Here is an 8,676-nt window from a genome sequence, read left to right as displayed (position 1 = left end):
ATATTCTGGCCAGAAGGCAAAAAGATTTTGTTTGCTGAAAGCATTAGTTTTCTGTTCAAAAGGGGACATCTCAAGAGTTGGGGGAGTGCATGTACCATGAATAATTTAAGAAGCTTGCACCTTAACATGAAGATAAGTGGAGATCCCAAAAAGACTGAGGGGAAAACAAGCATCCCTCAGGGAGAAAAAAAAAAAGGCCAGAGTGACATAGAAGGCTAAGACACAATCGAGTTAACAAAGTAATGTGTTGAGATAATCCTTTGTCTATTAGCAGCCTTCATTGGGAAGAAGCCAGGTTCAAACTGGTTGTCCACAAGTATCTGACTTGGGATCTGTTTTAACTCTGTTCTGCTGGGTGAAGTCCCTTATGCAGGGAGTGTGTCTTATGACCTAAGGTAATGCTTCATATCCCTTTGGAAAATAGAAAATTGGCTTCTAGGAATTTGAATCCACTATGTGCAGAATGTTTGATCGTCTGGAAACTCAACCAGAGAAAAGAGAGAGATACCTCTACTACAGCCTACTACATCAGTATGCTGGGTACCTGAGGCTAGGTACTTTAGTTACCTGATGCCATATTGGAGTTAAGAAGTCAGCTAGCATTTTATGAGAATACTTGAAGGAGAAATATTTTTCTTCACTTTAGTCACTGGTTTAAATTCTTAAGACATTGAGCAGTTCAGAAGAGCAGAATAAACAATAACAGAGAGCTGAGCTAAGCCTCCAAGTGAGAACAGTGTGTGCTGTGGGGATCAGATCATGACTTGAGCATCATGGCATCTGAAAAACCTCAGTACAGTTCCTCTGTCTGGATACCTTCAGACAACACCCTCAGACAGGGATTGCATCTGGCGTTAGAGTGCATCAGCATTTGAATAACCTTCCTTTTCCAAATGCTGAGCTCTCTCCAAACTGTTTTGCTTAATGAATCACAGCATATCAATTAAATTGCTGATGTACCCATCTTCCAACAGCACACTGACTCGAGTGGAGTGGTAACACCATGAAGAAGCAAACTACTCCTCCCTTTGAACTGGTACAATATACAACAAGTCCTTTACAAAAAAGGTCCCTTTCACAAAGCTCCTATTCTGGAGGAACAATTTTAAAAAAGAAAAAGTGAATGTTGTCTGTGCTGTCTGTTGTACTTATTTATTTATTCATTGTTCTCCAGCTTAAAACACACCAACATCACTTTTTTTACTTGAGTGTTGCCCAGACTGGGCACTTTTTTACACCCTGCTTTTCTCACTTAATTGGGAAAAGATTCTGACTGGAATACCTTCCAAGGGCAGATACTTCAGGTTGGTACTATTTCTAGCAAAGACTACTGCTTAATGGGGCAGTAATAAATGGGACACCAGCCACTTACGGCTTTTGTGCATCTCCCATTCCTGATGATACTGCAGGTTTCTGGAGGCTCCTACTCTCTGCTTCTCAGATGCCAGCTCTCCAGCCTGTTTCAATCCTGAGACGGTCAGAAAAGCTCCTCTCTTGTGCATTCAGCGCCAGCTATGAGGGCTGGACCACTACACTGGAAATTTTCTACCAGTTACATGTGATCAAGGGGGAAAGTCCTCATCCCCTATCAGCCAGGGCCCACTCATAGCTTCGCTTTTATTAAGGATATCATACATCAGTCAGCTGAGCCAGAGGCCACTCAGAGGCTGTTCCTCTGGGAAGATCCTGGTCTAGTCGCACAGCTTATGAGCACTGCCACCTTTCTGTGCTGTTTTTCTTTCCAGTGAGAGCGAGGTTGTTTGGAGCAGGAAGCGCTGTGAGGAATCTACATGGCTTTGGAACAGTTTCTTCTTGCAGTGATTTAATGCTGAGTTCCAGCTCTCCCACCAAGATAAGCCAGCTACCCCATAGCAGCCTGGATCAGATTCTAATCCTGCCACATCGTCAGTCTAAACAGGGAGAAAACAGCCTTTTATTGGATTGGCTAAGCTTTCAATTAAAATAGATGGAATGATAAAACATTACAAATGCTTAGGCAGTACAGTGAGGACAGGATAAAAATGAATGGTTTTAGAAACCAGCACTGAGAGAGAAAAAAGAGCTCTTAAAGAAACCCAAGAGCGTAATACATCATATCTACCAGGGAGAAAAAGAAGCAGTAGGAAAGGAAAACATATTATTATGATGATAAAAGGAACTATGTTAGAGTGATTGTCTGCAGACTCCAACATCAAAATTAGACTAAATAATTTCTTTTCCCAGAACTGCGAAAGAGCTGTTTCCTCCACATGAATAATGTGTTTACCAAGTATTTTCTTGTGCTCTGCAGTACTGAGCCATTGCAGAAAAGAGCTCTGATTTTTTTTCCTGGAAGCCAGTACTTGCCAAAGTAACACCTGAGGCTTCCCATGAGCCATCAGTCTGGAAGTCTGTACATTAGTGGGGAAATCTGGTGTTCATAGTCTGGTAATACTCCTGGGCTTGCAGAAAGCTACAAAGTGTTTCCTCTCTGGATGTGTTCCCAAATGACTGACCTTCATAATATATAGTACAGTGAACTAGGAATTCATGCTGGGAAGTAAAGGTAGCTCTGTAGCAGCATGGGGATGTAGCAGCCTCAAACACCTGCCTTATTATAGTTCATGGGTTTGCAGTAGTCAAATGAGAACACTCAAAGGAAAACACTTAAATAACTAGTTCTGGAGACCGCTGAATATCTCCTGCCCACTAGGGCATTCTTTAAAGTCTAGACATAACCAACCTGGATAGCTAAACTATACTTGATACGACTGGATAATTGTTTGCATGTTCATAGCATCACAATGCATGGATAACTCTTGCTTTTGGAAAGCAATTTGAATGTTTCAATGCTTCTGTATCACATGCCGAGCAGCGAACAGCTGAGCCCAGAACAGCAGCAAGGACGGAGGTGCAAATATGCTTGAACACCATTAGCTTCCAGTGTGGTCACCCAAGAAGACATACTGGAGGCTCTGCAGGGAACAGACAAGGAGAAACTGCCTGCTGAAGGGTTGGTGAGGGAGTGGGAGAGTGTCATAGTAAGCATGCTTAGCCCAAAGTGGTTAGTCTGATTAGCTTGTGAGTACTCTATTTTAACTAACTCCTTGCACTGCTGTTGTATTGGACTAGACTGCCCCAGGGTCCTTGCTAAAACCTAGAACTGCTCATCTTTTTGCCCCTGTCGTCTGACAAAGTTTTACAAGCTACAGGGCTCCTCTGTAGAATGAGCCTCTCCTTGCACACATGGACTGGGGGGAGCTTCCTCACTTCTCTTTTCTACTTCTGCAAAAATGCATCCCCTTTGTGAGCTCTACTTACTTTTTTTCTTTCTTTCTTGGCTCTGATTTGTGCCAAGAAAGATGCTCTCCTGCTGCAAACCCCCTTCTGCCTTGGATCCTGCTGTGGTTTGCCCTTACTCTGTCACATCCATCTAAGCCAAGAAAAAGTGGAAATAGAGGAATGGGATCATGCAGACTTTCTCTGCTGAGTCAACTTTTAAGCTTTTAGCTGTTACCCATCTGCTTGATATAAGGGGTTGTTGTGGGGTTTTGAACCTCATTTCACTGTCCATGACAGGGATATATTCTGGCCATAATTTGCAATTAAGAGGAAAGGAGAATTTCAGTTCCCCTTTCCAAACAACCAGCAATAAGCACCTGTCTGTATCACCTGTTGCTTCTGAACCAGTCTAATGGAGCCAAAATGTTCAAAATAATGACTTGCTCTTCACCTGATCTCCTTCTCTGTGTCATGGCCAGCAGGTAGTGTAGTCTGCTGGGAAGCTGTTTTCTAAGCACAAGCAGGGAAAACTTGACCCTGGAAACTAAAATCTCCTGCAAACGTTTTGTACCATGGAACGGGCAGCAGCTCAGATTCACATTACCTGGAATTTGTATTAGAGCTAAGCATGTCCAGAAGTGTTAAGATCAGCATCTTGTATTTGTTGTCCATTTAGGACAGACATAAATGTATTTGGTGTGTAGATGTCAACCTTTTTTGTTCCACTCTTTGAGGGCATTATGACCAAGCCTTTCTCTTTAGGAATGCTACAGCAAATTCCACCTCTGTGCCATCTCTTAGTTTGCTCCCTGCAGGAATGTTCCCTTCACTCAGCGACCAACTGGTTGCTGGCTGGATTTCCTGTCTTTGTCATTTGCTTCTTACTATATTGAATCCCATCTGGTCATATACCTTAAAAATGTAATGTGCTAGTGTCCTAGCTGTCTTTATACCACGCAGAAGGTGTAAACATAGGAGAAATCAATGACCTGGATTTATAAGTCAACAGAGAGAGAAGATGAGAAAGCACTGGAAAAAGATACATCTTAGCAAATAGAGAAGGAAGGAATTATTCTGAGCCTAAAAGATAAATGGGTTTTGTCTTCAATAGTAACTGACCTCAATTTTCATTGAGGTAGCTTGAACTGATTGTTAAGGAGAAGTGGAAAGACTGAGAAACAAGAAATTTTCATGAATTCAGATTTGTCAGACCTGCAGAGGATATCAGAAAGATAAGAGAGAAGGATCCTTTTTTTTGCACTTAATATATTCTGTAAACAGCTTTTGTACTAGACTTGAGAAAGGGCCAGATTAGTCAAGAGACTCTATGACAAGAAGATGCAGGAGTTCCTCAGGTTCTATCTTCTTACTGGTAGCAGATGCATGAAAATGCTAGATTTCATCGCATTTATACAGTTGAAATTTCACTGTGGCAGTCTGGCAACAAATGAAACAGCTGCGCCAGAAATATCACCAGTGAGACTTCCAGATACTACAAGATACTAGAAAAATACGTATCACCTTTCAGGCTTAAAGCAACAGAAATTGCAATTTTATATCTGGATATCCTCTCAGATCCCTAGACTTTATTGACAGGCACCTAGTGGAAAAACTGGGAGATTACTAAGACTGTGGTCTGGAATTTACTGAGGAGTTTAGCCATAGCATGTCCTACTTATTGCTACTGACTGCAGATGTCTGATATCCACAATGGGATTTTATTGCAAACCATGACTGCAGTTAATTTTGCTCTGGATTTTTCCAGTTGTCATGAGTCTTTTCATTGTGGATAATAGAATATTTGCTATTTTTAAAAACTACCACTAGAGATTCAGTTCCTGTCGTAGCACATAAATATTATTGCCTTTAAACAATTTTAACCCAAATGCTGTTCTGAGTCACAAAGGTGAGAGCTGACACTGGTGATGTTATGTAGACTTACAGCAACCCAAGGATAATGACCATTTTGGACATGTGGTATTGGTTCCACCTCTCTTGAGAAAGAGATAGTTAGGATAGTTGTCTGAACACCATTCTGCAAGTTCCTGTGAGTCAGATCTTCACTTCTTAACAGATATCTCATTCAGGAGAACCTGAGCCTAGCTAGAGGCTCTAGAAATGGATATACCCCATGGGCTTGTAGCCAAGACAGGGAAAACCCTAAAGGTTCTGGTGCAGAGCAAGGGTCTTAGTCAGATGAGGTGTTGGTGTCCATGGGTTGTAAGACACTCTGTGGCGAGGGTGAGGGCTCAGAGACTGGATACTGGTGTTTGTCTGCATTTGTACAACATCTACCCCAAACAGACCCCTGCTCCATGACTAGGGCATATAGGTGCCCTCTGCAATAGCAGCAGAGCTGATTTCTTTGAGTGGTTGCTTGCTGAGATCCGTGGAGACAGTGAGCAGTCTTTAATAGGAACTGCTATTTTAAAATAGCATAATGGTTTCCACGAATCATCAGCTTCACCCATCACTGAGATTTAATTATGTGTCCCTCAGGAGGATTTTCACCACTTTTTTTTCTTTCATCTATCAAATTCTGAAGGTGGCTTATTATAGCTTCTCAAAGTCTTCTCGAAATCTTCCCTGCTCCAAGGCCATAACACTGTTGATGAACTACATTCAGTTGTGTTTAAAACCAGGTGAAGATTTACTCTTTTCCTATTAGACCCTGTGCTCCTAGGAAGACACCAGGGATTTTTATTCTACAGAATTTTTTAAAGGTTTCAGTGGTAATTGTCTTCCAAACTGGGGTGAGACTAAGACCTGGCACGAAAAAATTATTGTCTCATCCACCCAGGAACAACCAGTAGTTCCTGAGTCCAGCCATATCTCTAAAGTTCCAGCCCTTGGGACTCTAATACTTCATTATTCACAAAAATTCAAACAGCATTAAGAAAAGATGATCGGTAGGTCCCAGTGAGAGAATTGTTGGAGTTGTCAGAGCTCTCAGCAGAGCAAGGCATTGGATCAGATGAACTCCAGAAATCCTTTCCATTTGATCGCATTTGGTGGTGCTACCATTGTTAAGAACAGGCAGCTGAATTCTTATCTTGCAATTGCTATGTAAAAACTCAGACCAGCAAGTGCTTGGCTACTCTGAAGTGGGCAGGTTTTGAGAGAAAGTATTTCTTCAGAAAATTCCTCCTCAGCTCTCATATTGCATGCTCAGCTGGGTTTAGCTAGGCATGTTCCCTGGGGGCAGCTCTTAAACAGGACTTTTTGATGATCCAGGTTTTCATCAGAATTTGTTTAAGTCTTGGTAGGTCATGCTTTGCCATCTGACAGTTAAAAACAACCTTGCCTAAATCTATGCCAAATGTAGATTTGGTGTCTCTCAGCCTCACATGCTGTAAGCAGGGCTACCTAAGGTAGGATGGGATTTACCCTAAGACTATGTACTGCACTGTCCTGATCTTTTCAACCCATAGCTACTGAGCTGGCCTGTAATGCTGTCTGATATAAAGGGATTGTTCTGGTGAGCAAGACAGAGTTTCTGAATTGTTAATATTTTTCTTTTAATATGGACACGCGTTGCGCTCTCTGGCAGCTCATTTACTTGTAGGTTAGAAGAAAATATTGTGAGAGAAGCACAGCTTCTTAATCTATTCAGCCCTTGTCTATACAGGCTACGAGGTGCTTGTGACCTGTTGTGACAGTGAAGATACTGAGAATCTATACTTGCTTAGCAAGTGTCTTACAGGTAGCTGTATGTTCCCTAAATATTCTTTGCCTAAGCTTTGGTGCCTGATAACCAGCTGAACAATTCGCTCCAGGCTTCCACTCATCTCTGCATAACTTGTTTTGCACCCACCAACACCAAAACTGCTGACCTCTGCTGCGGTGGCTGTGGGCTTGGAAATTACATCAACTACAGCTTGCAGGATGTGGTCAGGAGAAATGCTCACAGGTGTTTCTGGGTCTTCTTTCAATAAACTGTCTGAGATCAGGTTACTCATTGATACTCCTCTGTAAGTGTATTGCATGAGATTGCATCAGTCCTGACATACTTTTAGCAGTGACATTTCAGGTTTGACCTATCTTGGATGTGCTCTTCCTTTCATATACCAGTCATAGGCCCTAAGAATAGTAGCTAGCTTTTCTGGATGATGTGCATTTCTTTCACATAATTCTAGTCGAGCATCCTCAATTGTCTTCTAACTGCACGGTACAGATGTGATGGTTTCCTTTAAATGTCATATGTACAGAGGTCCAGTTCCTTCTTGGTGTTAGAGAACTGCACTCCTTTGAAGAGTTTCTGAAGCCCCTGCAACATGTTGATATTGCACACAAGTGAGATTCATGCCAAATGGGCAATACAAAACCTCCGTTCTGTTTCACTGGACCTGGTTAAATCTGTACAGACTTCATACAGACCTAGCATGTGTCTTGCCTTTGCAGCTTCCCAGGGGTTTTGAATCATCTTAGGCGAATTATCTGCCCCTGCAGCTACGGAGGAAAAGGACCCTGAGCCATTCCAGTCATGGGCTGAGGTTTGTCTTTGGGAAAGTTTCCAGGTTTCCTGTTATAATCCAGCTGGCATAAGCTTTGCTTTGAATATAAAAAGAGTATTGCAGACACCGAGCTATAGATCCCACCTCTCCTGAAGAGTTCTGCAATTCAGCCATGATCTCAGGAACGACACACTGATCACCTTTGCTTGGGATCTATTTCCTCTGCTTTGATCTAGTCCATCTGCCAGTGGGGTTACTCCTGTTTTTCTTGCGACCTGATAGACCTCCCCTTTCATGGGCTCTTTGTCATCGCTGCCTCTACCCTGCTCCCAGATTCAGAGTGTTTGCTCCGCATACATCTCAGTGCTAAGAAAGTCAGATCCCAAGGCGAGTTTCCCCCTTACTGCTACTTGCTCACTCCAGCCTACCTACCTCACAGTTAGCAAAGACATTTCTGTTTATTTTTCTGAAGTATGGGCACATTTCCCATTTCTTTATAAGCACTTTCTTGTTGCCTTTTTACCTTCCAGATAGTAATGAGGCATATCAAGCCTAAAGCTTGATTCCTGACATTTTATTTATTCTCACTTCATCCAGAAGCCATTTCCATTAACTACTGGAACAGAAGTCTCTGGTGGTGAATCTTTTCTCTGCTATTGCAGTAACCTATCCCATCCTGTCCCCTCTCCCACCACACCATGCTGTGGGGTTGACTTTTCCCCCTAGCTATTTGTGTTGGCACCTCAGGCAACAGCATTTCAGCCCCAGCATTCTTTCCAGGTCAGGAACAGCAGGGAGTTTTCCTTCTGACTGCTTCTGATAATTTCCTACAAGGTGAAATGAGAAGTGAGCTCCCAAACGGGCATTGTTTTACATGTTTGGAGTTACAGGTCTAGACAGCCATTTGAGTAATGACATTTTGAAAGTGCAAATATGCTTTTTTTCTTTAACCCACCTTCTG

Source organism: Cariama cristata, unplaced genomic scaffold, assembly GCF_000690535.1.
Source record: "Cariama cristata isolate BGI_N322 unplaced genomic scaffold, ASM69053v1 scaffold30061, whole genome shotgun sequence".
NCBI lineage: Eukaryota > Metazoa > Chordata > Aves > Cariamiformes > Cariamidae > Cariama > Cariama cristata.
The sequence above is the reverse complement of the archived record's forward strand: the minus strand, read 5'-3'. Positions refer to the sequence as shown.